At 35.4% G+C, this 9,274-nt stretch overlaps 1 pseudogene; it reads right to left on the bottom strand.

Moving 5' to 3' along the window:
* Positions 1-2,144: 2,144 nt before the first annotated feature.
* On the bottom strand, positions 2,145-3,133 carry LOC123831406 (annotated as a pseudogene).
* Between the last annotated feature and the right edge of the window lie 6,141 nt (positions 3,134-9,274).

The following is a 9,274-nucleotide window of genomic DNA, read 5'->3' as shown; positions in this document are numbered from 1 at the left end:
TTAATTCTCCCTTGAAATATTTCATCTTAGAATGTTTTCTCTTTTTTCTTTATTTTCTTTAATATGTTAATCATAGTATTTTTAAAAGTGTTTTTCTAGTTCTCCATATAGCTCTTCTATGCTTTGTGGTTCTTTTAGCAGGTTTTCTATATTTTCTTATTCTTGCATACGAATATAAGTTTCATAGAACCTGGAGATTATATTACTTTCCAAAGAGGACGCTTTCATTTTTGCTTTCAAAAGGGATGAAGGAAGGGAGGCTGTGTGTTAGCTCAATTATTAATTGATCTGAGACTGAACTTTGGGGTCAGAGTTCCTTTTTCCTTTGACTTGTTTCAGGTGTGTAGATTTCCCAAGCTGTTAAGATGTGGGCCTTTGTCTTTCTCTCTTTCTCACCTGCCCTTAAGCACTGTAGAACGTTCAGTTTTAACTCTTTGGAGGTATGAACTTAGCCTCTTGCTTTGTAGATGTTCAAACCACAGCAAAAGCCTTGAAGGGGCTGGCCTCCTGCATCACCCAGGCCTTTAGCTGTGGTGGGACATCACCAAACAAGCCCATACAGCCTGGACAATTTCACTCTGTTTTCTGGCTCAGTGTGAATGTCTGGAGTCTGAATCTTCTTGTGCTTCCTAAAGAAAATTCTAGCACTTCCGTGCCCGACGTAGAACAGGATCCAAATCTGGCAGGTGTTTTTGGGATACCTACATTAAGTTTATTGTTGACTATCTGCTAGCAGGACTGTGTGTTTTCGAAGCACAGCAAGAGTATAAGGAGATTTCAGTCTGCCTCTGTGGCCCAAACCAGTTTTTTTCATTCTCCACTCACCCTCTTCCCTCCAATTTCTTGTGGGACAAAATAACTGTGTGTTTAAGATTCTATATAATTCAATCCCTCTGTAAGCCTACGTAACTGGTGACATACAGCTCCACTGATTTTCTTTTCCCAAGAGCAGTCACAGGACACAAGTTCAGATTCAGTACATCCTCCATCAAATTATTTAATATTTGTATTGTTTGAGACACCACCGAAAGACTCTACCTGATTTCAGAAGTTCTTCTTTTAAGTCTGTCCATCTATTATTTATTGTCTCTCTGTCTATCTCTGTCTATCTATCTATCTATCTATCTATCTATCTATCTATCTATCTATCATCTATCTCTTTATCTATCTACCTACTACCTCTCTATCAACTAGCTATCCATCGATCTATCACCTGTCTGTCATCCATGGTCTGTCTGTCTCCCTTATGTGTTTGATCCAGGACTTCTCTGGCACAGAATATGGCTAATGCCCTAAAAGAAAATATCATCACATATGAAGAAACCAACAAAGTACCTGCCACAAGCTTTACTGGTTTCTGAGAGCTTGCAGAAATCTCCATGCACCACAGGCCCTCCTTTCTGAGTGCCCTGACTCAGTGAGGTGAAAGTCAGCTCACCTCTCCATGTCTAGACTTCCCTGAGTTCTAAACCACCCCATTTCTGTAATAGCTACTTCATTTTGTCAACAGATAAAATCTGCATCATGTGTTGTTTTTCTTGTTATTTTTGCACAAATGTGATTTTAATCACAAGCTACTCCATCCATCCAAAAGTAAAAATATTTTACCATTTTATAAGCCCTTTCTCGTATGTTTTCCTAACGTTTGATCTGAAACACTTTTATTGTTTATTCTATTACAGTTGCCTTAATTTTTTCTCTTTGCTCCACTCCTCTAAGCCTACCACTTACTCCCTCAGTCAGTCTCCACTCTGTTGTCCATGCCCATGGATCACTCATACATGTTCTTTGACTAATCCCTTCCCCTTTATTCTGCCATTCCCCTTTCTCCTCTTACAGCAGTCAGTCTGCACCATGTCTCCTTGTCTCTGGTTCTGTTTTGCTCATTAGTTTATTTTGTTCACTGGACTCCAGTTATAAATGAGATCACATGGTATTTGTCTTTCACTGACTAGCTTGTTCCACTTAGCATAATGGTTTCTAGTCCCATGCATGCTTTTGCAAAATGTTTTAAACTTAACAGAAGAGATTTAAGAACAATACAAATTTCAAAGACATAACTACCATTCATGTCTCACATTTCATGTAGGAAGATACCTGGGTTGTAGTTCAACGTTGATCCCTTTTAAATTTGAAGAAAGTATTTATTTGCAGGTTAATGTTATGTTTGAAAAGGCCATAGACAAAAAGAAGGGAAGTTGGAGCTCTTTTCCACATATTGACCTTTTTGCTGCATCTTTCACATCCTTATTCCTTAGGCTATAAATCAGTGGGTTTAGCAAGGGGATCACCAAAGTATAAAACACAGCAGAGACCTTCTCCTGTTCCAGGGAATACTGAGAACTTGGCTGGATGTAACTAAACGTTATAGACCCGTAGAATAAGGTCACAGCAGTCAGGTGGGAGGCACAAGTGGAGAAGGCTTTGCGCCTCCCCTCAGCTGAGCGAATTCTCTGGATGGCAATGATGATGCGGGAATAAGAGACCATGATGATGATGAAAGTGAACACTGCAATAATCCCAGAAAAGATCAAAAGCAGCATCTCATTGTTACGTGCATCAGAGCAAGAGAGCTTGAGAAGAGGGGGGATGTCACAGAAGTAATGATTCACAATGTTTGGACCACAGAAGTCCAGCTGGAGCAGCCCTATTGTGTGTGTCAGTGCATTAATGAGCCCACCCAAGTAAGATGCCAGGACCATCTGAATACAAACTTTTTGGGTCATGATGACTGTATACAGCAAGGGATTAGCTATTGCTACATAACGGTCATAAGCCATCATAGACAGGAGGATACCTTCTGTGGTTACATATACCGCAAAAAAGAAACTCTGTAGAACACAGCCAGAAAATGTGCTGGACTTGTGTTTAGATAAGAAATTGACCAGCATCTTAGGGGCAAAGACAGTAGAATAGCAGATATCACAAAAAGAGAGGTTGCTGAGAAAGAAGTACATTGGAGTATGAAGCTGGGCATTGAACCTGATCAAGGCAATCATCCCCCCAATTACCCACCAGGGTCATGAAAATAAATAAGGGTGAAAAGCAAAAAGAGAGGAATCTGCAAATTAGGATTTTCAGTTAAACCCACCAGAAGGAATTCCTTCACACCTGTGTGATTCCAACCTGCCATGCTTGCAGGTTTATTCAGCTCTTTAGTTTCAGGACAAAATAGTATCACTAAAATGAAAAAGAAATGATGATTTCCTCCATGATCCAGTATCTATAATAGCAAGGAGCATTTGGGTTTAGCCTGTAGTTAGAGGAAGAGAAGAAATTAACTTCAGACAGTGGACTTTCTGTGTACTAGATAACCCATCTATAATGATTAACCCCACTGCAACTAGAGTTATTTTATTCTTCATTTCTCAATTTGTATAACATATAATTGGAATAAAGAAATTCTTAGATCATGAAAGTATTAATTGTTGAAACTGATATTCACACTCAGATATGCCTTGGGCCAGGCCTCTGACTCATTGTATGGTAATTACAAGTCCTCTGATGAAATGAACTACAAACTGAATGACATTCTGTGACAGCAATATTTTTTGTTTTTCCTGTGCCTGAACTCTTCCTATTTTTTCACACCCAGTTTACTTATGAAACCAACTTTCACAGTATCCAACCCCCTCCTTTACAAATCTCAAGCATCAGAACTTTTTTTGCTTCACCTTCTGCTTGGAAGATCAATGACTGTGCTGTCTAAAGAGTTGAGACAGGAAAAAGGGCTAGAACAATCTTTTTATTTGCTATTTACTAGTAAGGCCAATCAAAAAATAGCAGTGTACTTTAACTCAAAAGTTATTCCTTTTGCTATTTGCATCACTTCACTCTCACATCTTTGGTTTTCTTCAGGATTAAAACAACAAACCCAGAAACCAAAAGAACAGAGGCAAATGTTACTATAAGGTAACGAAATTATCTCTGTCATTGCACAACTATATCACATATGTTCTGCTTTCAAAAGGTAGGCTTCAACTTAGTTTCACTTCATTTTTGATATGACAGAATACTAGTGCAACAATATTTATGGTTAAATAGTAATAAACTCATTCATGCATACTTTTATACTTCCTGTCAAAATATATTAATTATTACTCTGTGCCAAAAAATATTATGTTTACAATATATTAAGCAGTGAATAAGAAGAATGTCATGCTTTCAAAGAGCATATGTTTTATTAAGAAAACAGACATTTCTTGATATACTGCCCAACATGATGATAAGTACTGTGAAGAAGAGTCAATAATGGGATGATAAATAGTAAGAAATGGTACATACTCTACCATGTAGCATATAAGTTTCCTATTGCTACTATAACAAGTCATCAAAAATTAGTGGCTTAAAATAACAACCATACTTTTTATGCAAAGAACTGTGTTAGGCATTAGACACCTCAAGAAGGATGTATGAGTTGTGCTCTCATGGAAATGGAAGTCCACTGAGGTCAGGATTTGGGTGAGTTTGGGATGTTGTCTTCAGGGTACTTTTAAATCAAAACCAAAATATTTATTCTGTAAGTATATAAGCTCACCCCTCACAAACTGAGATTTTAATATATATGTATTGTTTATATATAATCCTATTTCTATTTTAGATGGGTTGATTTGGGAAGCACAACAAGTCCAAATTTTACTGTATCCTAGGGAAAGAGGGAATATCTTCTTGAAAGTGGCAAGGATTTTTTTGTTCGTTAATGAAACATTTTACTGCAATAAAGAAACGTGTGTAATCAAAGCAGAATGTAAAAATACAGAGCCCAGAAATAAGCTCAATTTTTAAAAATGAACGTGAAGAGAAATTTGTGTGATTCTTAATGACACAATTTTTCTTCTCCAATGCTCCCTAATGTAGAGGGAACACCACATCATGGGAGGATATTAGAACTAGGCAAGGTTGAGTTCCAATATAATTCTGCCCTTGATCTGCTGTATATTTTGCTTCTCTACATCAAGTCATTAAAAATGTAACACAACAGAGTTCATATAATTTTCCCATTGACCATTTAGAGAAAAAAGGGAAAAATTGGGTTTCTTGTAATTGAACTACCGTAGATTTCACATAATCTATGTGAACTGGCATAATGTTGATGGATAAGACTCAACAATACCAGGATGCATGAGAAAAAACAGGACTTCAAAAAGTTGGTAGTATGATTTCTAGTAACAGCCTTATCTATCAAGCTCATAATAGAAAACTGTAAATAGAGAAATGCCTTACCAAGGATCAAGGTACAATTTTCTCTTATGCTGTTAGAATTAGAGCTAGAGCACAGATTCATTCTGTCACTAAATGCCGGGCTGTGATACTCCTCAATATAATCTTTCTGATAAAATAAGAGGCTGCCTTAGAATACTGGTAAGCATGAGAATTCTCTTAGGGAAACAAATACCCGAATCACATTTTAATAGTGTAAGAGTATGCTCAAATGCAGTTTTTCCAACTGTCAGATTAATGTTTTGAAATGATATTTCAAGATATTAATGGATGAAAAAATGTATGTATTTAAAACATATGAAATTCATTTATAGTCATTTATTTTTGATTTATGACTCCTAAAAGGCATTTGAAAACACAGAATAATGAGTGATCAAGGACACAGTTGCTGATAAAGACATTGGTGAGAGAAATCATAAAGTGTACAGCATTTATCATTCTACTGAAAAGTGAACTCAAGCAAATGCCTATCAACAGAGCTAATGGTTTTCAGTATAATGATCTTGCTACACTGTAGGTGCATAGTTATTGACCCAACTTGAATTTGCTATATGGTCTCATGCAGTTTGGCCACAAAATATTGTTATGTTAACATAATATTTATAAATGAATTTATTTTAATGTATATTATATATTCTTCACCATTCATATGATTGCTCATGTTATTTTAGAGTATTATATAAAAATAAATATATAACTGATTGTTATATGAAGTATGTTATATGTATGTAAATTTATAAGTACATAAACTTATACTTTAAGATAATGTATAATAATGCAAAGTAATCTATACTGAGTGGTTTATGATTAAAATTGTCTACAAATGAAAAAACAAATGACAAACAGAAAATTTAACAAACTAATCACAGATAAAATATTTAAAAACCCACTATCAACAACAAATTGACATACTGAAAAATCCCAAACTACATAGCTTAGATAGTCTGACTTAAAAACAAAGCATGCTGATTTGAAGAGTATTTTATTTGGGCACACCAGAGTTGCAGTGGGAAGAACTAACAGCTCTGTTGTGGCAAAAAACAGTCTTGTGCTCAGGGATTCGAGTGTCTGTGTGCACACCCAGGTTTGTTACCAATAGGGCAGCATAATGACAGTATCGGGGGGATTGAAAAATAACTCTTAAAATATCACTAGTGGAATCAGAAAATAAAACTAGATGTAAAAGGTTTCCAAAAATTATGATCATGTAAGATTGGAATGAAATCATTTTCCTTGTGATATGCTAAAATGCATTACAGTTCTCAGATATCCCATTTTGCATAGAATATCCAAAATTTGCGATAAATATACAAGTAGCTTTAGACTCTATATAAACCAACTATTAAATACATAAAATGCAGACATTCTCACATACACAAATATTAAATAGAGATATTATGGAAAAAATTTTGCCCTTTTCACAAAATAAGAACATAAACACAGAGGTTAGGAAATTTTCTGGCTTCTTGGGAATCATAATAGCTGGTAAGAAATTTTGCAGTGTGGAGATAACAGGAAATGTCAAAAAGCCAAAATAGACCCACATCATCACCTCTTAAACATACTCACAACTCAGAAAAGGCAAGAGTAAGCAGAGTGTCTAGAGAAGACCACATTATCATGATTCTTTAAAGGGCTTATCACTGAGGGTAGAGATTTTAATGTCTGCTTTCTTTTCTTTTGGTGACACAACCTGTGTCTCTTGGTGTAGATGGAATCTCAGATGTCCACAGGTTGGATCATTAGCATCTTCTCAGGTGTCTTGGGACTGGGGCTAATCAGAGTAGCAGGTCCTCTCAACAGTTATTCAGTAGATGCCTCTGCTTTCACTTGAATAAAATGTACCCCTGTTAGAAATCAAACAATTTTTAAAAATGAACATGCTTTCTAAAAGTCAAACATGTTGGGTAAAGCACAATACAGAGACTAAATGCCATTGCAAGAATTAAGGAAATGTGTTCCAATCCCATGCATGTTGCTCAGACAAGTGTTTGGATGTTCTGATGATGAAATAAGTGAAGCTGGGTTCTTTGTTTTAAAGTGGGGACATTCATGCATGCTGTGGCTACCTCACTGATCCATTGTAAAATTCATGGAAATTATGCATGACATCATATCCCAAATAGTTTAACAATCATTCACATAAAAGGGCTATGATTATACACACACATAGAATTAATTGAACTGTATGCTCTCCTTTGGGAGAATTTATATAAAATGTCTGTTCTCCCTCAGTCTAATAATTCAACAAGCATCATGGATCTGTGGACAGTGTGGAAATTTTGCATATATTTCACATAGGTGTATTAGCTTTTTATATAATTTTATATTTAGCTCTCTTGAATCATACAAATAATATAAACATCTGTGTGTTTGGAAATTGTTGTAGATGGTTTTGAATAGTTCTGCTCTTAATTCATTAAGATGTCTTGGGTATTTTAGCATAATAGTAGAGTAAGTTCTAATGTAGGCAGATAAATAAAGTGTGAAATCTTGGGTCAATCCAAATATTGCACAAATTTAAAGAATTATGACATTATTATATGGTTGTGAAGATACTGATAAAACATTACCATGTCTTTAGATACAAAATGAAAGATATTACCATATCATAAGAGAAAAAACTTCAATTAGAACTAAAAGCAAAGTATCAGTTATAAGTTATGGAGAGACTTCTCCAGCATACTTAACAGTGTTTGCAGCCCAAAAAAAAGGGTTGGATTCTCAATTAATACTTCCTTCCTATCTTCCTCTTCATGCCATCAATGTGGTAAATATTGTCTCATCTGTGTCAAAAATATTTTTATTTCTGAGAAAAAATTTATAAATGTATTCCTTTGAAGATAAATATTCTTTAAATATGATCTGCAGATTATTTGTCTCATCACACTAGAAAAATTGGCATTATTCAACTCATTCCATTCACTTCCTTGCTCCACCCCAATGCTCAATGTCAATGAAATAAACGTGCAGAGTTATCCCATAGATTTTATTCATGACCTCAATTAAATGCACATAATTTTATAAAGGAAACACCAGTTTTTTTTTATTTTTTAAAAAGATTTTATTTATTTATTTTCAAAGAGAGGGGAAGGGAAGGAGAAAGAGAGTGAGAGAAATATCAATGTGTGGTTGCCTCTCATGTGGCCACCACTGGGGACCTGGCCCACAACTCAGGCATGTGCCCTGACTGGGCATTGAATCAGCAACTTTTTGGTTCACAGCTTACGCTCAGCCACTCAGCTACACCAGGCAGGGCAAGGAAATAGCAGTTGTAGTATTTTAAGTTTGTGTATTATTTTTATGACTAAAAACATAATACAGCTTCTCAGCAACCTGTCTCCTCACAGAAGCAGAAAAGTAAATCTCATGAATTATAATTGTCATAAATACCTTACCTTTTTCTAACTTCTTCTCAAGTGTGGTTTATTTTATAAAACATATATTCAACCTTAATTTTATATTTATTTTATTAAAATTATGTGTTAGTCTCTGTTTATGGATACTGTCAGAGTAGATCTTAGATATAAATAGAAATTTAGGGGTGATAATGCAGAACAAAATGAATGAAAATCACATCTGAGATGTTCTCCCCAAATTATTATTCTGACTTATGTTCAGGCAGTGACTTCCCTCTAATGTCTGTATTTGCCTAATGGTCAAAGAAACAGTGCTGAGCAAGATGAGAGATTGCATCCCAAGAAAAATGTTGCCTCTGAAGAGAACTTTTGCAATATTTTGATACATTTTGGTTGTCATAAGTAGGTGGATTGCTACTGGCAGCTACTGAGGAGAGACAAGGGATAGTGCTAAGCACCCTAAAATGTACAGGGTGGGCTTCTCTTCACTATACCTGCACCCCCAAGAAAGAAGTATTGGCCCAAAATGTCAAGTGTGCTGCTTTTATAGGTTCAAAGTTAGATAAACTCATAACAACTTATGGTTTTCAAACACATTGTGGTTTACTTATTTTAAACTAACTTATCTTGGAAAATGAAAAGGTAACTCTTACATTAAATAGGTCCCTATTAAAAAAGCCAATGTTCTTCCTCAC

Source organism: Phyllostomus hastatus, unplaced genomic scaffold (assembly GCF_019186645.2).
Source record: "Phyllostomus hastatus isolate PE091 unplaced genomic scaffold, TTU_PhHast_1.1 phas_scaffold_177, whole genome shotgun sequence".
Lineage (NCBI taxonomy): Eukaryota > Metazoa > Chordata > Mammalia > Chiroptera > Phyllostomidae > Phyllostomus > Phyllostomus hastatus.
The sequence above is the reverse complement of the archived record's forward strand: the minus strand, read 5'-3'. Positions and strand labels throughout refer to the sequence as shown.